Genomic DNA, 27,658 nt, shown 5'->3' on the forward strand with positions numbered 1-27,658 from the left:
AGCTGAAGTTGGAGGCTTAACCAGCTGAGCCACCCAGGCACCCCTGAATCAATCCTTCTTTATGTAAGATTCTATTTGGTTTATATGTTAGGTTGCAGTTTTAACCAAGTTGATGAATTATAGCTGTCTTTCATGGAATTTACCTTAGTATAGACTTCAACAGATAATGTTTGATGCTGACAATTTACTTTCACATAACAATCAAAGAAAATATATTGAAAAGGATGGGAAAATAGTGAAAAGGAGAAGGCTATTTAAAAACAAAACAAAACAAACAACAAGCAATGGAAAACACAGCAACCAAGAAGTTAACATAATGAAAATTTTCTAATTGTTTAATCCATACATTTAGGGTAGAGTGTCCACAGGAACTTCAAATGTTTGTTGCACAATGTTTGTTTTCCTATTAATGAAGTGTATAGACTAGGCTGATGTATCTTATTTTAATAAGTTACTGTACTTTCTTGGTCAATTATGCAAGTACAGCAGAGAGAGAAGTCTAGGAATTGACACCTTTTGGCCTTCTGTCTTTGTGAGGCATTCTTTTCAGTCCTTTTACATATGATAGTTGTTTTTTTTTTTAATTTTCAGAACCATTTTGCATGGCAGATATAATTATCATACCATTTGCTCAAAGGAGACAACTGAAACTCATAAAGGTTAATGGTTTGCCTGAATTCACAGAAGTATTGAAGGTCAATACTTGAATGACAAGCCAAGTTTTTAGGATCTCAGAAAATATTCTCTTTCCACTCTACCTGGCTGCTTTGATTATGATCAGAAAATATAATAGACAACTATGAATCTTTTATTTTAAGTAACCATGGGGAATTTCCTTCATTTTTTCAAATTTCTTTCCTTTTATAATCGTACTTTAAAATTCAGGAATCAGTTTATCTGTGAGTCACTCACACTAAGGATCAAATTAAGACCTTTTAAAAAATGTTTATGCAATCCGATAGGAATATTGATGCAATTCTTCTGAGGATAAGATTCTCACATGTAGGTTTAGGAAACATCTCTCATTGGTTAATAAGAATTGTGTCCCTTATATATGATCTAGAATGCCATGCTTGCTACCGGAGATAATAACATTACATGATTTGATGCAGCACATATATGTTGAACATCTAGTTTCCTCAATGGATTAAACAAGAGAAAGGGGAGAGTCTTAGGAATCAGGAAGAGCTCCAAAAGGAGAATAAATAAAAGCCTAGAGCTATTATTTGAGAAGTGTATAATCTGGCTATGGATACACAACTAACAACATGTGAGGCAATTCAAGGAAAAGGTAATCTTATTACCATTTGAGGGTGAGGTCCAAAAAGCAAAGCAATCCTTTGAGGGAAGGGTGAGTCTAAGCTTTCATAAGCCATGTTAATTAAAATTCAGAAAAAAAAAATATATATATATATATATATATATGCCCTCTAGTAACACAATGAATATTTGAGACATTCACTCACTCAACCTTAATTTGAAGGTGGAAAATTGGTTGATATTCATATTCATGGATATAAGCATAGTTGTTAAGAGTGACATGAAATCTGTATATCAAAGCCAATGTTGGATGAATTTAGATAACTGCAGTACACAAAATTCAATTAAATCTTTTGGAGGAAAAGTATAATATTTTCTAATATATTTTTGTACTATATCATATGGTTTGTTTCATAGTGGAATTGAATAGCAACTGAATCACAGAGCTACTGACCCAATATGGACATCTTTTGAGATGTTTTCCAAGAGAGGTAATGAGTTTCTTCCAATAACGTTTGCCTAGTTTGCTCATACAAATAAGAATATTTGTAATACTTGTACTGAGCTTCATTTGGGGTATAAAAGCGGACAAAGCAAGTAACAGAAAGGCAAAACCATGGTCATGAAGCAAAATAACACAACTATGTCAAAGAAGGAATAAAGCTTTTGGACTCATTAAGCTGATGTTCTTTTGCTCTCTGCTAAATACCCATATTACCATTCTAGTAGCACATATTCATTAGTTTAATCTGTATTTAAATAAAGGTGATTTTTCCTTGCAGAAATCATCATGAGCACCAACTTTTATTTTTTGAGATATCACAGCTTCTATTAAATATTAAACCTGAAAAAGAAACAGAATTAATGAACTATGTTGGGTATATTCAAAGGTGCAAACTGTGTGGGTGGGCAAATCTGAGAATGTTGGTACAGCACAAGTGGCAATATGTACTCCATCTCCCATTCTAGAACATAAATTGTGATTTATGACATTGAAATCCACTTCTTTAAATTTTTCATGTATCTTAATTGCTTTTAATCTTTACCCATCCACCCTGCTGATGTTATCATCAAATATATATTTACATAACTTTTACTGTGAACACAAAAAATACTTTTTCATTGCAGTAGAAACAAAAGAAAGCAATTACACTTATAATTGATGAGTGTAATGGTTCAGACAAAAAAATCAATCTTAATATATATGTCTTTATAAACTCAATAGGAGATGAAATTTTCAGTTGTTAAATTCTAAAATTTTTATGGTGACAGCTCTAAACCTGTCCTCAGTTTTTTTTTTTTAAATGTCCACAGTGTGGCTAGAAAAAAACACAGAAATATGTATTTGTAACTAATATAGAGTATTCCTAAGGGCTTTCCCAGGTAGCTCTAAGGAGAAAGTTAAGGAAACATTTTACGTTGCCTCTCAGTCTGTGCATGTTCCTCATTAAAAAAAAAGCGACCAGGGCGCCTGGGTGGCGCAGTCGGTTAAGCGTCCGACTTCAGCCAGGTCACGATCTCGCGCTCCGTGAGTTCGAGCCCCGCGTCGGGCTCTGGGCTGATGGCTCAGAGCCTGGAGCCTGTTTCCGATTCTGTGTCTCCCTCTCTCTCTGCCCCTCCCCCGTTCATGCTCTGTCTCTCTCTGTCCCAAAAATAAATAAACGTTGAAAAAAAAAATAAAAAAAAAAAAAAATAAGCGACCGGACCTCCAGTTACTGCATATACCTAGAGCTGTGAACAGACGCAAGGTATTATTCTCATAAGATAAATGATATAAGTGGCCTCTAATGTATGATTTACTATAATAAAATAATCTTGGGGTACTTAAATTATTAATTCTGTGTCACATGAGAGTGTTATAACATTTTTCATTATTCATGGAACAATAAAATTATTCAGGCTTTAGCATTATTCAGATCCAAATCTCAACCAAGCTCTCCCATTTAGTAACTGAATAATGCTTTTTTTTTTTTTTAAGTTTATTTACTTATTTTTAGAGAGAGAAGAAAGTGTGAGTCAGGGAGAGGCAGAGAGGGAGAGAGAAAGAATTGCAAGCAGGCTCCTCATTGTTGATGCAGGGCTCATTGTGGGGCTTGAACCCATGAACAATGAGATCATGACCTGAGCTGAAGTCACATGCTTAGCTGACTGAGCCACCCAGATACCCTGAATAGTTAAGTAATTCTAATGTTTTGAGGCTCACCGTTCTCCTGTTAGAAAATGGAATAACAAAAACTACCCATTTAATTTTCATGATAATTAAGCAAGATAATTCAGAACCACCATATTCCACAATTCAGTCATGATTTATATAATATAGAAGCAGTGCCCCCTTGGAATTGTGAAAGATAGTAGGCTTGAGTAACAGGTGCAAAGCCCTCACCACACAGTTACATATGATGTAGATATTCAATATTTACATTATTTAATACCAGTGCAATAATAAAAACTGTGAGCTTGACATATTTTGTATATCCAATCTCTGTTTATTGAGCATAGCAACAATGTCTTTGGATAATGTCTGCTTTGGATTCTGCGTGCCTAGGGCAATACCTGGCCATAGAAATAACTCAGTATCAATATGTTGAATACTTGAATATCACATTAATCTTGTATGATTGGTAGATAAGGATACCTTGAAAAGTTTTATCCTACAGTAAGAATTCCCAATGAGCTCGTGCATAAGGACAAGTGATATCTGAGACACACGACTCTAGTTCCATAGAGCAAAATAAGCTGTTTTGAATTTTCATTGTGAGAATGTACATGTTAATGGTATACACAAAGCATTACTGAAACTTAAAGTAATTCTATTGTGTGTGTATGCATGTGTACGTGTGTGTTCTGTTTTAAAAAGAGGGTAGGATGTTTGGCAAAACATACAAATGGGCCCTGACTTACAATGGTCTGACTTAGGATTTCTTTTTTTTATTTTACCATGGCATGAAAATGATATACATTCATTAAAAACCATACTTTGAATTTTGAATTTGGATCTTTTCCTGGAATGGTGATACCTAATATGATCCTCTCTCATGATGCTGATCAGTGGCAGCAGCCACAGCTCCCAGTCAGGGGACAATCATGAGCATAAACAACCGACACACTTACAACCATTCTGTACTCATACAACCATCTGTTTTTCACCTTCAGTATAGGATTCAATAAGTTACATGAGGTATGCAACACTTTCCTCCTAGGCTTTGTATTAGATGATTTTGCCCAACTATAGGTTAATGTAAATGCTCTAAGCACATTTAAGTTCGGCTAGGCTAATCTATGATGTTCAGTGGGTTAGCTTTACTAAACTCATTTTTGATTTATGATATTTTAAACTTAATAAAATACAGATTTATTGGGACATAACCCCATTGTAAGGCAAAGAAGAACTGCATATAATGCTAGCATTAAGGCATAGATATAATTAAAGAAATCTCAGCAAACGTTCAAAAAAAAAAAAAAGAAAGAAAATCTAATTTGTGAAATGAACGATTTTTGGCCTGTATTTTACTTTGTGGGGAAATTTACACCAGTGATATTGTGCAGAACCATCTATACCAGCTTTGCTGATCTCCTTATTTGCCGAGCATTCACTAAACACACTGTGCTCCCTTGTAAGCAGCCTCATCCGAAGATGGCATTCCTCCCTACAGATCCATTTCTGCATGAATCTTGACTTCTTAACTCACATTTTCTGCTATTAACCTTTTAATATGAAGAAGAGACTGGCTTAAACAGATTTGCCATTAGCACTGTCAGAAACTCTTTGGGCGTGACAGGGAAACTGAGTTTCAGAGAAATGAAGTGGCTTCCCCAAATGTTAAATGGTGGCAGAAGTAGGTAAGACTACAGAACAGGTCTCTTTCTCATCCAGATTTGCCACATTGTGGCATCTCAGTGGTGAGTTAAACCCAACAGAAGGAATTGCTTGTCTTCAGCAGGAATATTCCTCCTCATTACCTAAATTACTTTTATTACAAAGAAAAGTGGGAAATTGATTGTTTCACCATATCTATGTGTCTACCACAATATATGTCCAAAATAAAAATGGTAACTATCTCCAGCTGCTTTGGGGTTTATTTCTGAATCACAGGACTCTCACTTCTTCATTAAAGTTTAGGATTCTTGAAGTTAGCTGTTAATTCACAAGCCCACAGAGAGGGAATAGCTGGGCCCCATGTGCTGGCTTTCTCCAAGTTGCACTAGTCAGTTTCAGTCACAGAAATGCAAAGTCAGAAAGTTGTAACAAATGTATCATATGTAAGATCTTAACAGGGATACTGATCATAGGATCTAAGGGAACCCCCTCTGTATTTTCTGCAACTTTTCTGTAAATTTAAAACTATTTGAAAATTTTAAGTTCATTTCAAAAAAACCTTTTGGTACTTTGAGATATTAGTGTAAAATCTTTTTCTTTAGGAGTTTTCTAAGGAAGTGCTTTAGATAAATGTGAAGATGACTAGTAAAGAGGCTACATAGGCAAATATTGTAAGTGTTCATTTCCAGGGTGCCTGGGTGGCCCAGTCGGTTAGGTGCCTGGCCTCAGTTTAGGTCATAATCTCACTGTCCATTAGGCTCTGTGCTGACAGTTCAGAGTCTGGAGCCTGCTTCCGATTCTGTGTCTCCCTCTCTCTCTGCCCCTCTCCTGTTCATGCTCTGTCTCTCTCTGTCTCAAAAATAAATAAACGTTAAAAAAATTTTAAACAACTTAGGATTTAATATTTACATTTTCACAAAATGTGAAAAGCTAGAAAAAAATATCGTCTGACTAAGAATTGGAAAATTGATTAGGAAACCAGGGTTACATTACTAAAAATTGCATATAATCCATCTCTTTAGTGCTTGAAATCTATCCATAATATCCCTGCTAAGGGCTCATCTGCCACTGCTTAATTGACCTCTAATGACAGGAAGGTTACAATCTCATGATGTATTTCCATCCATTTTTAGACTGCTCAGATTATTAGAAAGTCTTTCCTTATGCTGAACAGAAATCAGTGTCCTGGCAGCAAGCATTCACTGGAACCACTTCAACACCCAAGAAATCATGGTACATTTCTAATTATCATTCCTATACTACTCCCTTATCAAAATAAAGACACGTTTCAAATACTCCTTAATTTTTCTCTTCTCCAGGTTAATTAACTCCACCTCACTCAGTTTAATCAAACATCCATATTTGTAGTCATATTTGTAGGACATATTCAGCAGATACGATCATACATTCAGAATCATAATATAGTAAAGATAGTAAATGAAACCATTTTGTTTTCACAATTATTTCCAAGCACTTTAACATTCCTAATAAGATAGCATCTTGGTTGTATATTCCTTTAGGCATTGGTTTATGGGACCTCAGCTAGAAAATAGTTTTGGGCTAAGCATAATGAATTTTCTATACTTTTGTAGTAAAGAAGGCATGTGATTATTTTCCCCATGCTGATAGAATAAACCATATTTTGTTTTTTCCAACTCTGAGTGGCTAGTCTCATGTTTTCTTCTAACAGGAAACTCTGATGAATCAATTCACTCCTTTATCTCAGAGAAGCCCACACATGAAGATCACACTTAGACCTTTGTGGTGGACAGACTAATGTGTCCCCTCCCCTAAATGTCTATGTCCTAATTTCCAGAATCGTGTTTATGTCACATTATATGGCAAAAAATGTTCTGAAGATATGATTAAAGTTAAGGATTTTGAGGCGAGATTATCCTGGATTATCCATGGAGGCCCAAACTAATAAAATGAGGCCTTGGAACAGAAGAGAAAGACAGAATGGGTTGGAGAGATATGGGAGATGAGAAGACTAACTCTTCCACTGCTAGCTTTAAAGATGGGGGAAGTCATGAGCTAAGGAATGTGAATGGCCTCCAGATGCTGAGAATGAACTTCATCTGACAGACGGCAAGGAAACAGGGATCTCAGCCCTACAACTTTAAGGAACTTAATTTTAATTAGCAAGGAAACAGACCCTCCTCTAGAGCCTCCAGGACAGATGAAATGCATTTCCTAACACCCTAGTTTTTGGCTGAGTGAGACCCGTGTCAGACTTCAATCATGCAGAATTATAAGATACCCACTTGGTTATTTTAAGCCACTAAATATGTGCTAATTTGCTACCTCAGCAACGAAATGACTAATGCAGACTGGATCCCTGTAAATTAGTACCAATGCTCTGAAGGGGATAGAGTTCAATAAGTTATAGATTCTTTATAAGCCAGAATTGCATTCTTTGACTCCACTGTTTTGTGCTACTCCATGCAAACCTATGTACTCTCACTCTTTGATGCTTCCTAAGGACAAATGGCACAACATCTCCTTAGGGACAACAAGTTCAAACTTTAGGAATACTCTCGGTCATCAGATACTTTGCAGACTGGTTTTGTATATTATATTGCAAAGTAACTGTATTCTTTTTTTTTTTTTTTTAATTTTTTTTTTCAACATTTATTTATTTTTGGGACAGAGAGAGACAGACCATGAATGGGGGAGGGGCAGAGAGAGAGGGAGACACAGAATTGGAAACAGGCTCCAGGCTCTGAGCCATCAGCCCAGAGCCCGACGCGGGGCTCGAACTCACGGAGTGCGAGATCGTGACCTGGCTGAAGTCGGACGCTTAACCGACTGCGCCACCCAGGCGCCCCCAAAGTAACTGTATTCTTAGTTCAGAAGAAAAAAAGGTAGATACACGTGTTTCAAAACTTAAGAACAATAATAACCTCTTTTGTTTTTTTCTCCATGTCTTTTCATTCCTTTCTTCTCTTTTTCTTTTTTTTCTCCCCACACCCAACACCACATCATACAAGTTGTCAGATTTGGGGAGATAATGAATATCATTTTAATGAAAACCTATTAAACCGTGTATTTGTTTCCCAGAAAATGTATTTGTCTCCCAGAAAATGACTGACTTTTCTCATCTGCCTTAACAGTGAATAAGCTATTTCTGTAACCACAGCTACTAGTTTTGTAGAGTTGTGTGATCAGTGTTTAGAACTCATTTGAATATGTTTGCAAGAGAGGAAGAATAAAGTAGCCAACGGATAACAAAGGTCCTGAATGTGGTCTTTATTGCTAGTGCCTTAGGACAATTCCTGGCAGTTCATTAATTATTAAGAAAATTCAATTTCATAAATTCAATTTCTCAAGTTCATTAATTTTCAGGAGAAAAATGATGTTGCCTCTTTGGAGATTAGAGTCTGGTATTCTCAAAAATAAAGGAGGCTTGAGTACAAGAATACAGCAACCACTGATATTATTTACTCAATATTTCTAGTTTTCCTTCCAGACATATGCCAGGATTGCAGTTTTCTGTCTCTTTGAGTTAAGTGCAGCCACATACATGGCTTTATTCAATAACACATCAGGAGAAAGGGCACATGTCACTTTTGGGTGGAGGATTTGAGAGTCGGTGTGCAATTTCCACGTTCCTGTTTATATTCTTCAGCAACCATGAAAGTAGAAAAATGAAACTTCCCTCAGCCTTCAGCCACAAGCAAGAATGACATAGAACAGTGCAGACTACCGTGGATATACAGTGTAAGTGAAAAAAATAATCCTTTGTTATCCTAGCCAGTTGTTTTTACCAAACCATTCTATTCAGATTTATAAAGAACTTGAAACCTAAAAGTAGGATGCTGCCACATCCAGACCTAAAATGTGTGAACTTTGTTTAAGAGATGTAAATAATGAGTAAAGTGTTATAGTAAGCAAATGGTAACCTGTCTTATGTAATGGCAAAGCGTTTGGTGCAGATGTCATCTCTTCTAATTTGGGAACCATTCCACAGAAATAATAAACTTATATCTCTAGGGCAAAAGTAGAATGTAGAATGTTAATTTTTTGTGTTGTCTGTGTTTGGCAAAGCGCTAGGAAAGAAAGAGATGGGCTCAGAAAATAATTAACCAGCATGTAATTAGTAATTAAATAGAATAAAGACAGTCCATGAATTCAGGGACTTGCAGAATGAATATAAAACAATACTTTCAGAGGCAAAGTCCAGTAAAACTCAAACTGTAGTAATCAAAAGTGTGACCATCACACCCATTGTTAAAAGCCCTGAAGCAATTAAGGCGTCTCAGAGTAAGGATTCAACTGTTATGTAATTCACTTCAATTAGACACATTTGCCAGAGAATAAGAGGCAGAGGGAGTGGTTCTCCCAATGAAACCTAAAAGAATCTCCCTAGGTGCCTATAAGTCAGCCTAGAAAGACAAAGAATTGGAACCAGAAACTAAAGAAATACAGCAAAAAGTAGGAAATATGACCTAAAAAAATACCACTAGAGTAGCTAACAGCACATGGAATCTACCAGAGTCAAACAGGGAGTCAACTAAGTTTTGGGGAAAAACGTTCTAAATGTTTAAAATTTTAACAAGATCCTTGGGCAGAAGGTAAGTTAAAAAAGCTGCTCATCTTTCCTAAGAGAGTGTATTCTCCACCCCCCCCCCCAAAAAAAAGAGTCTCCCAAAAGGATAAACTAAAACAATAAGGACTGGGAATCCATAAACAGAGGACCCAACCCCTCCAAACCCTCCAATAGAGCAGAATTACACCTTACCAGAAAACATACCTAATCCTCAGGAAGTGTTTATTCTCATCCATATTTGATTATTATCTATCAGCTTTAAGAGGAACACACAATTTTCCTTTTGGTTCACAGATATCCAGGCTAAGAAGTTCCATGCCAGACCCAATTAAGAAACTAGAGAGTCTCTTTCAGGGTCTTAGATTCTGAGCTGGACAAGGCAACTGTATGCCTCCTCTGAGTGTGTCTTATAGGGGGAATAGATGTCCTGTGCATGGAAATAAGAGTCTGTATCAGGGTTCTTTCGAGAAATAAAATCAACAGGGTATATAGTATGTATGTGTGTATGTATGTATTTGTGGTCCTATTGGACTATATACATTTTATCCTTCTCTGTATTAACCTTGGTATTTTATCTGTCTGAAGATTTCACTGCCTGACAGATGTTGGACTAATGCCTGTGGATATTATCTTTTACCTACTCAAAAATGATTTCTTTTAAATGAAGAATTTGTTCTGCTTGTGCATGGGTGTGTGTGAGTATGTGTGTGTAGAGACAGAGAGGTGGGAGAGGGGAGAGAAAAGGGGGGAGAAGGTTGGAGATTCAAGAGTTGCAGTTCCAGTACAAACACAGAATGCAGCCAGAATTCCTTCCTGCTAAGGGGAAGTCAAGTATTTGTTCTGTTAAGACTTTGACTGGTTAGATGAGTCCCAACCACATTATGGAGGGTAAACGGCTTTATTCAATGTACAAGGATTTAAATGTCAATCTCAACTGAAAATAACCTTCACAAAAACATCCAGAATAATATTTGATCATATATATATATATATATTTGATCATATATATTGTGGTCCAGTCCAGTTGGCACATAAAATGAACCATCACAGAGACATCTGGGTATTTGGTGACAAGAAGGAGGTGCTGTCCACAACTTTTCAGCTTTTTGTTTTTCTCCTGTGCACCATCTTTTCACCTCTTTCTCTGATGTGCTTTTCCTGATCTCCTCTTTCACTTATATGAATCTTTATAATTTCCCTGGGCCCACCCAATTCCACTCTCCCACCCTCAAGGCTCCATGAAGTTTCATGACACTCCAGAAATTAAATTACTTCCTTTGACCAGATGTGAGCAGATGCCATTTCTGGATGGAACTTTAACAAACCAAGACAAAATTCTGCAAACTCTTTGTTCCTTAGCCTTGGTAACCATAAATGGTCCAGGGAGTATCAACTACCTCACCGTGGATTCTGGAGAGAAAATGAGGAGCAGAGTCCTGTGTTAACCCGTATTTGTCCCCAGTATGCACAAAAGGAATCCTCCCTGTTTTAAGCCACTTATATCATTGGGTAATTTGTTTCATAGCATAATTTAGCCTATCTTGAAAAAAAAAATGTATAACAGGAGGAAAGTTAGGAAGAGATATTATATGAAATATTTAGAGCACAGAGTTTCCATCTGGACAAAGTGATATTGAATCCTTCCCAGCTGTGTGACCATGTTAGAAATTATTCAGTCTCTCTGATAATTGGTTTTTATTATCTATACACTGGAGACACTTATGTATCTATTGGATTTCTACGATATGCCAGCCATTATTCTATTCATTGGAAGAATGAAGATGAATAAAATGGATGCTGAAAATTTACAAGTCTACTGACAACAAAATATAACACCACTAAATTCTTAGTCCACTACCTAAAACACTGTAGATAGTCAATACATGTTTCTGATTTCCTTTGGGCACTTACTTTAATGGAGAAGGATCCTAACCTTTACCTTTAACAGTACTCATACCACCTGCTAACAGGTGGTTAAAAAAAGAAAGTCATAGTCTAACTTTTTTTCCCTCTAATCAACATAAATGCCAAAAACAGTTAGACTAGAGTTTTGCTAAACTGCATGTTTGCTTTGGCATTCAGTACAACTGCCAAATTCATCACAAGTCTCCAGGGGGAGCGATTACTTTCCAGCAGGCAGTGATGCTTACTGGGGAAAACACCACCTTTGCTTCTTCCCTATGACCTCTATATTATATATTATGTCCTTTCCTCTTAGTTTGTCCTCTGTAAACGTGACGCAGATGAGAACAGAAATGGGCAACTAATAAAGGGACAAACAAAAAAGATAAGAAATGTATGAAAAATATTAATGCTTATTAATGATAAAGAGAAAGAAAAATAATAGAACAGCAATGTCATCTGCTATAGAATAAATGCTGGTGCTTCCCTCCCCAAAATTCATATGTTGAAACCTAATCTCCATTGTAATAGTATTTGGAACTGGTTTTGTGTGTGGGGGGGGGGGGGGCCTAATTAGGTCATGAGGGTGAAGCCCTCATGAGTGGGATTAGTGTCCTTAAAAGAGTAAGCCCCCAATGAGCTTCCTGGCACCGTAAGCCATGTAAGGACACAGAGAGAAGACAAATATCTAAGGACCAGGAAGGGGGTCTCCACCAGACACTGAATCTGCTGGATCCTTGATCTTGGACTTCCCAGCCTCCAGAACTGAAAAATACATGTTTGTTGATAAAGCCATCCAATCTCTGGCCTTTAGGCTAAATGGACTAAGACAGCATTCCTCAGATTATTTAATATTTAAGAAATACTGAATCATTCTCCTAAATTCCTGATAAAAACTTTCGAGATTTTAACAAGAATGTAAAATACTCACATTATGTGTGTTTGTTACTCCAATATTTTATTTGGAGGAACTGATTCTACTAAAATAGTAAACGATAGCACCCAAAGTTATGATCATGTTTATTCCAGCACTGTTTGTAACAATATAAAGCTGGATACAAATGCCTGAGTGAACATGGATCAGTGATAATGGAGGTTTTGTTTAGCAAGGGAGTATCCTGAGTATTAAGGAACTTAAAAGTCTTCTATATATACTCATTTTTTTTTAATCACTGTGCATTGCTAGTGTAGGAAATAAAATCAGTAAATAAAATGAGCAAGTTTGGATAAAATTAAAACTTAGTTTATATCCACAATACAGCAGGCACTGACAACTAAAGAATATCATCGAAATCAGGCCCTTATCAGAGGTTTGAAAATGCATATTTCTTGATAGCTGATCAAATTTGCATCACCAATAAAAAACACAGACTATTTTTTTTTTAGGTTGCCAGCAAAGGGATCTTGAGTACACAGAGAAATGCTAGGTTCTTTCAAGAGTATCAAGAATACAAAGTATATATGCCAATTCTGTTCATGGTGAATTAGAAATGAATGGATCCCAGCCCTTTTCTCCTTGGAAATTCTCATTTGGTGGGTGATTTTTCCTAACATGTTATTAATGTCTCTTAGTAAAAAGTAGATCAATAGCGGGGCACCTGGGTGGTTCAGTAGGTTAAGTGTCTGACTTTGGCTCAGGTCATGATCTCACGGTTCCTGAGTTCTAGTCCCACATTGGGCTCTGAGCTGATAGCTCAGAGCCTGGTGCCTGCTTTAGATTCTGTCTCCCCCTCTCTCTGCCCCTCCCCCACTCCCTCTCTCTCTCTGTCTCTCTCTCTCTCTTTCTCTCTCTCTCTCTCAAAAATAAACATTAAAAAATTTTTAAAAGTGGATCAAAAGAAAAAGGCATATTAATTAAAATGTAACTTCTATTATAACTAACTGATGCTTTTGCCTGCAGTGGGCAGTACTCAGAGGCATCCTTTGGACACATTATAGTGCTCTCTGGTGTTCCACACACAACTTGATTTCTCCCGAGTTTCTGGGAGGAGAGGTATGTGTGTTAGACCGGTAGGTACTCAGTTTTTGTTGTTGTTTAAGAAAAAGATGTTCTCCCCAAGAGAGGGAAATCTTTTCATTTCTTTTTAATACTTCTCCCTAAGGAATCAAGGTAAACACTTTTTTTTTCTTTATAAGTAGACCTAAAACATACATGACTTCAAACATTTAAAAGTTTGAGAGAAAAATGCAGTAAGAAAATTTTGTAAACCCTGTAACTCAAGCAGCGAAATTAACCATTTTCCCTTTTTACTTCACTATCTAAATTTTATGGGGTTTCTGTAGCAATTTTTATGGTTTAAAATAAGAACGACTTACTTTCTAAAATAGATGGCACGTAAGTGAGGAGGTATACTCTATCAGCATTCACTGCCACGTCTGACCTCACACACACACATACACACACTCACTCACACACACACTCACACTCACTCACCAATGTCTTGTAATCTCAGAAATTAAAATATTAATATATCACAAACCTCTTGCTATCTAATGTAGCAAAAAATAAATAAAAACATGTTGAAAAGTAAACTATTTTACACTATTATAAGATGTATTGCAGTTTTAAAACTGGAAATTTTTGAAACCAAGATGTATATCTTAAAACGTGGGGAACTTGCTAATTCACAATACGGAAGTAGGTGCACATCAGAGAATTCCATTATCATGGAAGCAGTCTTTCTTTTTATAAATTCACTAAGTATCTGTTTCATTAAATAAAAGCTCTTATCGAACACTTAATCTGTGATAAGTTTCTTAAAGATATCTAAAATTATTATAAAACTATATAGTAATTCAGATAATGAAAGTATTGTTAGTACACTAAGATTAAAACCATATAAAAATTTATGTAAATGTACAAGTTATAATATTCCTAGTTTAGAGTTATTATCTTTTTTTTCTCTCAATTTCTCAGACTCTCCATAACAGATCTATAATCTCTTTTATAATTTCAAAGCAGAACTAAATTTCAAACACTCAAATGCTGTGGAAATATTTTGGTGGGTGATTATATACAGTACTAAGTTTCATATGAAGAACTGCCTCTCTCCTATAAGACAAATATTAAAAAATGTTCAGAGGGTAATTTGTGTATTTGAATAAAAGGGCCTATTTCTCATCTGAGTTCTTCTCAGCTGCAAAAGATCCAATTCTGTGGCTTTGAGACATCTCCTCTTTAAAAACACAAAAAGTAAGGGGTGCCTGGGCAGCTCAGTAGGTTAAGCATCCAAGGTGGGCTCAGGTCATGATCTCCCAGTCCACGAGTTCCAACCCCGCAAGGGGCTCTGTGCTGACAGCTCACAGCCTGCAGCCTGCTTCAGATTCAGTGCTTCCCTCGCTCTCTGCCCCTCCCCCGATCACGCTCTCTCTCTGTCTCTCAAAAAATAAACATTAAAAATTTTTTAAATACAAAAAACTAAAAAGCAAATTATTAAAAAAAAAAAGAAAATCTCTGACTTGTTGATTGCCAACAACTCAAAGATAGCTAAGACTTTTGTTTTTCTTTTTAAATAGGGGCACCCACACCAAACTGATGGCTTTATCAAGGTCTAAAAGAGCTCAACTACTGGCTGTATCAGTCAATTACCTTCCAACACCTTCTAAAAGGAAAAATTAAATGGGTGAAAGTTTGACTTGTAACCCTGATAAATTCGGTCGAAATTCAATGCTTATCCATCTGTGGGGGGCGGGGGGAAAGTATACAGGAAATGGTACCATCGTCTAATAATCAGTTCACAATGTGTTTCAGGAGTCAATCCAAATGTATAGAATGAAATGACAAACATTGCTAATACAGTATTTTCCCAAGACTTCTTTTTGTATGAACATGTAGTTCATGCCTATTAGCTAAATATTTATGCTTACTTTGTTGCTCCCTACTATTATAATTTTGCATAGTCAATATGACAGTAATTAATCTCAAAAGACAGACATTATACCAGAGCCCTGGTAGGAAATATCTGGCACGTTCAGATTAAGATGATTTGTGGAGAATATATTTTAAAGTTTTTTGTTTTAATGTTACTTTATTTTTGAGAGAGAGAGAGAGAGAGAGAGAGAGAGAGAGAGAGAGAGAGAGTAGGGGAAGGGCAGAGAAAGGAGACACAGAATCCGAAGCAGGCTCCAGGCTCTGAGCTGTCAGCACAGAGCCCAATGCGGGGCTTGAACCATGAACTACAAGATCATGACATGAGCCGAAGTAGGGTGTTCAACTGACTGAGCCACCCAGGTGCCCCTGTGGAGAATATATTTTAAAAGGGGCTATTTACAAAGAGGTAATCAGGGTGTAGAGGAACTGGGGTGCAGGTCTCTGAGGCAGTAAGACAAACTGACCTATTAATACCACTAGGTCAGAAGGGAGTAGGTTGGAAGAGACGTTCATGTAGACAGTGTCCACATGTTTCACCCATAGAAGATCTATGGTTGAAGGATCCAGCTATCTTAGATAAACATGCAGAAAGGGAGTGAATACCCTGATCTCACTTTTCCTTTTTTTTTTCTTTTTAGAGAGAGAGAGAGAAAGAGACAGACCATGGAAGTGAGCATGAGGAGGGAAGAGGCAGAGGAAGAGGGAGAAAGAGAAACTTAAGCAGGCTCCACATTTGATTTCACCATCATGAGATTATGACCTAAGCCCAAATCAAGATTTGGACGCTTAACTGACTGAGCCACCAGGTACTCCTTACTTTTCCTTTTTATTATCTCTTGTTGGTGCTCTCCTTTGGCCAAAGGAGCTACAATCCATTGATCTAGCTTTTATAGGTCAGCCTCCAGAGCAGAGGGCAGCATTAAATGAGCAAAGAATACTCAAGTGAACAACTAAATGGATGCTGGGGAATAAATGGAGGTCATTCTTGGTTAGTTTCTGTGATGTATCCTATACATACAGGGTTGCAGGGATTAGCCCAGCACATATGCCAAAGAGTTACAGAAGAGGCACAGACCTTACAGCCATTCATGTCCCAGAATTAGAAACTGAGACACCTCCCAAATTAAGTGATTATCAATAAGTCTTTATGGACTTCCCTTAATTGTGAAAGATTTTAGATTTTTAAACTGTTATTTCCTTGGGAATTATGTAGATTTTGCAGACACTCCTATGAAAAACAGTGATCATATGAGTGAGCACCACACAAGCAATAGAAATCAAATTTTAATTGCACATACGCCATATTCAAGACTTTTTGCTGGGGGAAAGACAAATTAAATCCACCATACTTTTCTTAAATAACTTTTTCTCTTCATATAAAGTTACAACTAATGAGAAAACAGAAAAGTTAATTAAACAATAAATTATTTAGCCCACAAGCTACCAAACAATCACGTTGGTTTTGCCTGATGCCTTTCAACAGACTGTAAGGTCTCCTAAGGCCTGAGCAAGGTGTATGGTGGAGAAAGCTTAATCCATCCATTTCACTGCATACAGCTTATAGGTAAAACTGGGAATAGTATTCCAAAAGGGAGTCTTGGAAGATTAGACCTGGGACAAATATACTCAACTCAGGCTGCTGAGCCACTTAAGTTAGAGGAAGAAGAGAAGTAAACAGGGAAAAACACAAGAACCTATTTTGGAAAGGCAAACATGAAAACACAGAGAAGGTGAGCGTGGAGTAATTCCTAAGCCTTTGCTCAGATGCCTCACACAGTTTCTTAAGGATTTTCTATGTTCTCCTGTGGGCATTTACTGGGTGAATTCAAAAGACCCAGAAAAAGATTTTATTTTCTTAGAAATAATGTGATCAATGGCTATTCTTTTATCAAGTGGTCACAACCATACTTTTTATGTGTATATGTGTGTGCAGATGTGTGCATACCATACATATGGATAATTTCAATTATTTAAATACAGGGATCATCAATACAAAGCACATATATGATTCATTCTGCATGTTTTTTTTAAAATTTTTATTTTAATGATTTGAAATGGTTTTTAAAAGGCTATCCGATTTCATGCTTTTATTATTTCAGGGTCAAAGTATTTTATTAAATGTAATACTAAATGTGAACAGAACAATGTTAAAGGATTGTTTAGGGGTTAAAGTGTTAATTCAACTCATTAATAATTAATGACTGGCAAGCCTTTTGTTAGGAGACCCAGGGGCCAAACAAATAACCAAATTATTTGTCCTGACCTCCTGAGACTCTGATGAAGTGATGAGGCATAGACAGTTAACAGTCACTAAGATAGATTTTGAAACGGTATATAAGAGAAGTATTTGCATGTGACCAGGGATTGAATGACAAAGAAGGGGACTATTATGGTGAGAGTAATTTAAGCAGTGCTTAGGAGCACAATTTTTAAGTTTTTTGTTTTGTTTTTTGAGAGAGAGAGAGAGAGAGAGAGAGAGAGAGGAGACCGAAGCCGAAGCAGTCTCCACACAGTCAGTGCAGAGCCCAATGCAGGGTTGGAACTCATGAACCATGAGATCATGACCTGAGCCAAGATCAAGAGTTGGAGGCTTAACTGACTGAGCTACCCAGGGCCACCCCCCACCCCGAAAGCAAAATTTTAACACTCGGGTCCAGTGTAGGAAGTGAAACGGTAGCTAAAATTAATTCACTTAATTCTTGAGTTCTGACCATTTTAGATACTGTGCGAGATACTAGAAATACGCTGCACAACTCAGTAAAAGCAGCCCCTTCTCTTGTGGAATTTACCACAGATGGGCAAAGAACAGCCATTGTTTACAGAAGTTTGAATGGATAAAAGGAGCTAGATTAGAGGGAAAAACTGAGAACAGTGAGATGGAAGAGGTTTGTTTGATTTGGTTTTAGATGGTTGAATTTTTTCATGATAAGGGAAACATAAGCATGGTTGGTTTTTGTCTGTGTGGAAGGAACCAGGAAAATGAAGAGATGCAAATCTGGGAGGAATAGCTGATTTAATAAAGTTGATAACACATGTAAAGCATTAGGATTAAAATCTAATGTAGGAGGTTACATTGGGAAACAAGAAATACGGTAAAGATAGAAACAGATATTTTAAGGTACAGTGAAGAAAAATTTAGTGATGTTCACATTGGATAGCCTTATCTTTACGAGAAAGCAAGAGGCTTTTTTATGTGAAACTGAGCAAGTCTAGGAAAGATATGAGTTTCAGAAGAACAGATATTTTGAACAATTATGAAAGTGTGGGAACACGTGAAGTGGTCAAATCCTACTCAGGACCAGGCTGGGTCAGGCAGCATGGAAATGTTGAGTATCTATGATGTTTCAGCAAACAGGCACAATCCTTGCCTGCATGGGGCATTAGATCTAATACATAAAATACATAAAATATTCAAATAAAATACATAAAATACATAAAATGAATACATAAAATATTCAAATAACTACACAAATAAATATCACCCTGGCAACTGTCAAAGTATGTGTAACATGGGATAAGATTGGGAGAGAACAGAAAGATAAGAGAGAACCCCCAGTACAATTGGCTGACTTCAGGTTCAGGGAGGGGAACAAAACAAAAAACAAACTAATCATGGTGTCGGGGGACCACACTGACAGAAAGATAAAAGAAGGGCAAATAGGGGGTTGAGTAAGAGTCTGAGAGCAGAGTAGGTGGAAATACATTACAGCTGCGGTCAAAAAGCAGGCTTTCAAAGATTTACTGGCGGCAAAGCAGATATGAGAGACAAAGTGATTCCAGACAAAAATTCAATGCATGTGCTTTGAGGAGAAATCAAGTCCTGTCACAGGTGCACACACAAACCCCACCGTCCCCAGGGAGAGCTCACCCATCCCAAGGATCCAGCAGTTATCCACATTCAGTCACAATCGACTCCAAGCCACTTTAAGTCACAAGATAATTTTTCTTTCTCACTTTTTAAAAGCTGTTAATGTTGTACTCACATTCATTCAGTGTGTCAGATGTTCCAGTTTATTTGGTCCCACTCTTTCTGCGTGATCTTGCAGCCTTGCAATACGGAGAACCATTTCTAGGAAAGAGATAAAATTAAAACACAACATTACACTTAAGTTAGAAAATAGCCCAAGCAACATTATTTGAATTAAAATCTACCTAATAGAATAACTTACAGGGAAGAATTTATATTTCTATGTATTTTCCAAGAAGGTATTAATGTTACAACATATTGGACTTGAGGTTTGTAAGAATAAATAAAAGGACCCTCATTTACAGTCTTTTTATTTTTAATGTTTGTTTATTTTTGAGAGAGAGAGAGAGAGAGAGAGAGCAAGTGGGGGAGGGGCAGAGAGAGAAGGGGACACAGAATCCAAAGCAGGTTCCAGACTCTGAGCTGTCAGCACAGATCCCAATGTGGGGCTCAAACCCATAAACTGTGAGATCATGACCTGAGCCAAAGTCAGATGCTTATCCAACTGAGCCACCCAGGCACCACAAAAGGACCCTCATTTAACATGGAGATGGGAAGTCCTGCTGGGGAGCTCTCTAGTGTGTGCCACTCCCTGTGGCCTGCATAATCAGCAAAAAAATAGGAGGATGAAAGTTATTTTGAGAAGGGAGGAAATTTTTCACATGGGAATTTTATCTCCTGCTTTTAAGAAAAAGAAGAAAGTTCCCTTCCCTCCTCAGCAACAACATACTAAACCACTACTTGCAGCCAATAAAAACCCACTACAAGTTCAAACTTCTTCCTCTCTAATGAACTTTTGTTCCAAACAATCCTCCCCATCCTCCTAAAGCCTAATTAAAGCTGATAGTCCCATTGTCTCTTCAGACTTGTCTGTAGTTCACCATAATTTGCTTGTCCTGAATCGCAATTTCTCTGGTAGTCCTGAATAATCTCATCTTGCTAATAAAATAACTATTTTATTTTTTAGGTTGACAGACTTTTGGTAGACTATAAAAGGCTTTTTTGAAAAATGATAGTAATTGGGGGCACCTGGATGTCTCAGTCGGATAAGCAACCAACTCTCAATTTCAGCTCAGGTTGGCTCAGGTCATGATCTCACAGTATTCGAGATAGAGCTCTGCATAGGATTTCACACTGTCAGGGCAAAGCCTGCATGGGATTCTCTCTCTCCCTCTCTCTCTGCCCCACCCTGGTCATTCTCTTTCTCTCTCTCTCTCTCCTTCTTTCTCTCTCAAAATAAACAAATACACTTAAAAACATAAAATAAAAAATTATACTAATCATAGTATTTAGTTTTGGATAAATATCTCCCTTTATCAAACTTTTCTTTCTACTGAACTGTTGAGTAAGATTTTCCATAAAGGCAAAAAAGTATATCTACCTATTCATTCCCTTCATTCTTTGGACCCTCTATTTTAGTCAAATGAATTTATTACTCATTCCTGAACATGCTCTGACTTTTCATGCCCTTGTGGCATTGCTTACACAATCTTATCTGCCTGGAATGTCATTATTATTTGTCCATTCCTATTTCCTATTTCCTACCCAAAGAAATAACAGTCATTCTTTAATACCCAGCTCAAATATGACCTTTTCCCCCTGAAACTGCCTATCAAATTTAATCTCTGTCTTATCTATATTCCCACAGAGTGTTTCTTGTCATCTATTATGAGGCTTACAACCAGTGTTCGTAATTCTCTCTTCCTGCCTTTAAAGCTAGAGGCAGGAAGAATGTTTTATCTGTGGAAATTGTTTGGTTGTTTGGTTGGTTTCCCCTTAATCACCATCTGCCCTGTGCACATAATGGACACTCAAATATAATGGATAATTGGTTCTTACTTTATTGTGGTATAAATCAGACATTTTAGCAATGCTATAGTCAGGACTTTACAGCATCTCCATCTGATATTTCTTTTCAATTAAAATACTGTTTTCACTTGGCTTCCAGGATATCATTCTCTCCAGTCTTCCTTCCCTAATTGGTTACATTTTCTTAGTCTACATTGAGGGTTTCTCCTTATTTTTCCAGCCTTGTAATAATACAGTACACCATGGCTTACATCTTGAACATCCCTTATTTTCTATTAGACTCCCTCCCTTCAAGTTCTATTCCAAGCTTATGATTTTAAATATCATCTTTACACCCAGGATTGCCAAATGTCTATTTTAGTCTATACTTCTGCATGAGAGCCATACTTAAATCAACTGTTTACTTGATAGACCCACTTAGAGTGCTCATAGGTGATTTAAAATTAGCATATCTAAAACTAAACTTCAATTTTCTCCTCCTAATTTTTTTTTTCCCTCAGGTAAGGGCACCTCCATCCTACCTTTATTTCCCCCCACAAGCCTACACATTTGGATTCACCTTGCCGCCACTCTTCCCCTCATACCTCATATCAAGTATGTTAACAGATCTCATCGGTGCTAAGTTCAAAAGATATCCCAAATGTGTCTGAAATAGGACTACTTTTCCCCATCCACACTTCTAAAACACTGGTCTAAGCCACTATGTGTTGTTTTAAGTTTTTTGCAATGGAGTCTTCTTATTTTATTCTATCCCTTCCTTTTGTCTACTCTCAAAATAGCAGCCAGGATGATTCTATTAAAAGATAAATCAGATTAAGCCTCTTCTCTTCTCAAAGTCTTCCAGTAGCTTCCATCTTATTCTAATAAAAGCCAAAAACAATAAAAGGGTTAGCAAAATCCTACATGCTCTGGTCCTATGTTAGCTCTCAGATGTCTCGTTCACTGCGCTCACAACACAATGGTCTCCTGGCTTTCCTCAAAAATTCCAGGTACGTTTCATCCTCTGGGCTTTGCTTCTGCTGTTCCCTCTCCAAGAAATATTCTTTCTGCTGGTCCAGCTGTACCTCTTACAAACCTCCACTGGGAGTCCTTCAATTTCTTTTTTTTTTCAGTGAAGCTTCTCTGTCCTATTTAAAGGAAGGACCCCCTGCATCTGGTACTGCCTATCCCTGTTCTTACCTTAATTTTTCTTTACTTATTCCATCTAGTCAACTATGTCTTTCACATATAGATTTTTAAAAATCATTCTTCTTTTTCCATTAAAAGCATGTAAACTCCCCGAAGGCAAGAATTTTCATTGATTTCATGTACTACTATGCTTCTAGTGCCTTGAATTAGGGCTGGTACATGGTCAGGGCTTAACTGTGTTTGTTAAAGGGTTTATTCTTTTGACATAAGAAAACCTAAGGTCCAGTTTCTATTTCACCGTGTTTTGGTTGTGTAACTTCATTCAGTCCCAGATCTTCAGCAATACAACTAACGTAAGCACGTCAACTTAGTCACTTGCCCAAGGGAGCTGAGTAAATAAAATGAAACAATCAGTAAAAAATGTAATCTGAGTATCAAAAGGCACTAAATAGGACATTGAACCTGAATATGCAAAATAGTGGAGTCTTACTTCAATCCTGATATCAATTGTATATTACATTCCAATTGATACAAACATGTTTTTCCGTGATTTTTCAGAGACCTGATATAGTTCATAAAGTTAATTTATGGTGAACTCAGTACCGACGTTGGGTTTTTGGATCTTAAAATAGGCCATTTTCTACCATAATAACTATTATTAACATCTAAAAATTAGCAATTTATATTTGCCTGATTTATAGAGCTGGGAAAATATGTCATATTCTAATAATAAAATTAATAATGATATCAATAATATCTGACAGTTTGGAGCACTTGTTATATATAGATCAGATACTGCTCTAAGTGATTATCTGTATTAATTCATCTAATTCTCAAATAATCCATGAGTTTGCTACTATAATTATCCCCATTAAAAATGGGAAAACAGGCAGAGAGAGATTAAGTAATTTATACAACAATACAGCTGGTAAGTTATGAAACAGGTGCCAACCTAGTCAGTTCTGTGACACAGAGGACTGATTTTTTAAAATTGTAGTTGACACATGATGTTACATTAGTTTCAGGTGTTCGACACAGTGATTTGACAATTCTATACATTATCCTATGCTCACCACAAGTGTAGCTGCCATCTGTCACCCTACAACATTGACTATATTCCCTATGCTGTACCTTTCATCCCTATGATTTATTCCATAACTAGAAACCTGTACCTCCCACTCTCCTTCACCCATTTTGCCCACCCACCCACTCTCCTCCCTCCCCTCTGGCAACCACCAGTTTGTCCTCTGTGTCTATGGGTCTGTTTCTGCTTTTTTTGCTTGTTTAGAAAAAAAATATTAATTAAAAATTACTTTCCCAGTTTTATTGAGATATAATTAACATATAACATTATGTAAGTTTACATATATTGCCACAATATGCCTAATTATCTCAAAAAAGTTTAGTTAACATCCACCACCTCATGTTGTTACAATTTTTTCCCTGTGATGAGTAATTTTTAAATTTACTCTTTTAGCAACTTTCTAACACACACTTCAATATTGTTGACTATTAGGGCAACTGAGGGGCTCAGTCGGTTAAGCGTCCGACTTTGGCTCAGGTCATGATCTCATGGTTTGTGAGTTCAAGCCCCACATTGGGCTCTGTGCTGACACCTCAGAGCCTGGAGCCTACTTTGGATTCTGTGTCTCTCTCTTTCTTTGCCTTCCCCATTTTCTCTCTCCCTCTCTCCCTCCCTCTCCCTCCCTCTCCCTCTCCCTCTCCCTCTCCCTCTCCCTCTCCCTCTCCCTCTCCCTCTCCCTCTCCTTCCCCCTCTCCTTCTCTCTCTCTCTCTCTCTCAAAAATGAATAAACATTAAAAAAATTAAAAAATATATTGTTAACTAGTGTCATCATTTTGCCATCCCAGTAATATAACATCTGGAGTCAATACAGCAGAGTTCCCCAAAGCCAGTCTCTTTTACACTTGAGAAAGTTTAGTGAGTATCTGGAAGCCTAATCAGGAGTTTAAAAACAGAGTCACTGATACTATAGTAACATTCTTTAAGACCCGGTTATTTGATGGTATTTATCTGAGAAGCATTCTCAAGAGTGATTCACTCTTCTTTGTAATTGCTTCTCTCAACTGATTCGTTGTAATATTGGAGTATTAGCAGAATTCACTCTATGATTCACCAATAGCCAATAAAATAGTTATGACAAATGCCAGTCTCCTTGACACTGCATGAGTCACTTCAAAGAATCACTTGAGAATGTTCTATCAGTACTGATCGTGCACTGGTAGAAAGGGAAGAAGATGAATGCCAAGGCCTGGGTCCTCCTCTAGTTCTGACAGTTGGCTTCTTTCTGATAAACAGCTATTCTGGCAGGGGAAAACAAAATGAACAAACAAAACAAAACACAACAAAACCAAACTTAATCTCTTCTGACCTTTATTCATTTGGATGAGAACACTACAGTGATTCTGAACTGTCACAGGAAAAAGTTCCAAGAGAAGGGTGAGGTAATCCTATAGATAATTCACTATATTTGACAACAAACTAAGGGACAATTTCTGAATACACCTGTCCCAAACCAAGGATGTATTTTGTATAATCACCATCATTACAATCAAATCACAGCTGTATATACCATATGATGAACAAATACAATATGCTCAATATTAGGGTAAGTTCATTACATGGTTGATTTTCATTCTGTGTTGTATAAGATTGGTTTAAAATTGCCAATGGTTAGTTTGAGGCAGGTAAACATGGCATTCTCAAAAATATAATCTAAGTAAAATAGACTCAAGGAAACTGAGGTACAAAGGAGTTAACTGCTCCTTCAGTTTTTGTATCTTTACACTTGTGTGGAAAGAAATATTTACTTGTATGAATTCCAAGCATTTCTCCAACTAGAAAATGATACAATATAACGACTGTGTCTTACAAATGCATGTTTTAAGACACGATCTGGAACTGATGAAATTCTATAACTCTACTGAAGGTGAGTGGGTAGGTGGCCACATAGGGTTGGGGCAAATGGAAAGCATATCATCCAAATAGTAAAATATTGAACATTAATGTTTTCAAAAAGTGTCTATGATATGAATTTTGAAAGTGAGATTTAATTGAACAACAACAACAAAAAGATGGCATTATGACAATTCTGAAATCCAAAGAGATGCCATGGTTTTGGTGCTTACATAAATGTAGCCAAAATTATCTTCTCAATGCTTGTTACAAATGGCTCTAAAAAACCACTTTCAAATTGTTATATCTTCTCTGCACAACAGTAAATTCTAGCACTTATGCCAGTTAATAATTCTTAAATATCCCATTTTTCCTGAGAAATCATCTTACTATATGTAAGGAATGAATGCCCTACAAAATGAAAAAAAAAATCCATTAATTCATTCACTCATCCCATTCATTCAACACACATTAACAGTGCTCACTGTTTTAGGCACTATTATTAAGAGCTGAGGGTTTACCAGAAAATAAGAAGCTAGTTTGTAGCAAGCACTAGACCTGTAACAGTCCAGAGTTGAAAGTTACCTCTATGAAAATGGAAAGAGCTTGAGAAAAAATCTGAGACAAATTTCCTCCCCTAGACCTCACTGAAAATGCACTAGAGGTTGCAGAGACTTCTTTCCGTGGCAGCTTTTTGAGCAAATGTTTCCAGAAAAAAATGTGTTGCAGAAAATAATTTAGAACTAGTTTTCCAACTCTGCTTCCTTCACTCAATCACCTAGTCATCAGAACATCTGCTCCAACAAGAAAAAAAAAATGTCATGAAGGCTGGAGCTTGTTTAGTTCACCACTGTATTCCCAGCACCAAGAACAAAGCCTGCACTGTGTCCATGAGGATCCAATCAGTTTAGTTCACACCAAGTGCTAGATTACTCTGTTACAGACATGAGTCCTATTTGGTTCTACCTCTCAAGGACATTATTCCAGGTGGTTAATTACAGGCATTTATAAAGCACAGACTATGCTCCAGATACATAATTCATCCTATTATTTTAATCTTACATTGCCATGGCTCCATCACTTTGTCCTTTTCATCAATGTGCCTTAGTTTCCTCATCTATAAAACTGATAATAGTACTTAACTATTGAAGCTGTGAGTATAAGTACTTATAAAGTACATAGACTCATAGTGTGCACCATGTAAGTACATACTAATATACTATTATTTAAAGCTCATGATAACACTTTGAAATAGATTTTATTATCTCCATTATACAGAGGAGCAAACAAGTGCAGGATGGCTAAACGGTTCGACCAAAGGCCCACAGTTCACTTGTTGCACAGTTCATTTGAGTTTAGAAGAGTTTCTCTAATCTTCCCTGTCTGTCCATACCATTGCCTACTTTCTTGGATCAGACCCAAATGCTTCCTACTTAGACTTGTCAACAACTAGTTTTCAGGTATCACTTTCTCTGGCTTTTTTTTTAAGTTTATTTATTTTGAGAGAGAGCAAGAGCAGGAGCACAGAAGGGGCTGACAGAGAGGGAGAGAAAGAACCCCGAGGAGGCTCCACACTATCAGTATGGAGCCCGATGTGGGGCTCAATTCCCCAAACAGTAAGATCGTGACCTGAGCTGAAATCAAGAGTTTGACGCTTAAACCAACTGAACCACCCAGGTGCCCCCCTTTTTTCTAGTTTTATCTAACACCTTTACATCTTTCACACAATCCACTTTCCACGTATTACTTAAGCACATATCTAATTGTATTATTTTCCTCTGCACTGAAACCCAAGGGACTCTGTATTGGTTCTAGAATAAACTTCAAGGTTTTTAGAAGAGCTTGCATGCTCTCAATGTTTTAAAATATTCGATAGATTGATGTTCAATCCTTATAGTCAAAGCAGTAAACAACTCAGATTAGATAATCCAAAAAAATCAGGCAGATCTGTGTTCAAAGTATTGATAATCTAGTTCTTGGTTGTGTGGTAGCCTTCCAAGTTATTTTACTTCTTAGATCCTTAGTATATTATTTGAAAAATGGGGATAGTAACATTTAACACATACTTGTTGGTGCATATAAGAGACACTTAGTAAATGATGTTTATTATTATCATCCCTGGTACAAGAGCAGCACAAACCATATTTAAGAGATCACACATGAAAAAAAAATTCTAACAGATCCCAAGTGTGAAAAATGGAGTGAAATAAATAGTAGAATTGGCTAGTATCAAGCAATGACATAGTATTTCAGAGTTACATTGCCAATGTAATTTTATGTGAAAAGAAAATTCAACTATAAATAGACTATTTTTATATATATAATATATAATATATAATATATAATATATAATATATAACATATAATATATATATTATATGTATACCAACCTGATGAAACAAACAAACACTAATAAATTTTATCATTGTATAGATTAGAGC

General features: G+C 36.7%; 1 protein-coding gene across 2 annotated transcripts in view; it reads right to left on the reverse strand.

The window, feature by feature from the left end:
* Window positions 1–27,658, reverse strand: part of LRRC4C (leucine rich repeat containing 4C) — a 1,209,844-nt gene that overhangs the window by 697,681 nt on the left and 484,505 nt on the right. For both annotated transcript variants that reach the window (XM_043580988.1, XM_043580986.1), the window contains one exon: window positions 19,383–19,468. The gene's annotated coding sequence lies outside the window, so the exon portion shown is untranslated. The remainder of the gene's footprint in view (window positions 1–19,382; window positions 19,469–27,658) is intronic.

The sequence above is a fragment of the Prionailurus bengalensis genome, chromosome D1, assembly GCF_016509475.1.
Source record: "Prionailurus bengalensis isolate Pbe53 chromosome D1, Fcat_Pben_1.1_paternal_pri, whole genome shotgun sequence".
NCBI lineage: Eukaryota > Metazoa > Chordata > Mammalia > Carnivora > Felidae > Prionailurus > Prionailurus bengalensis.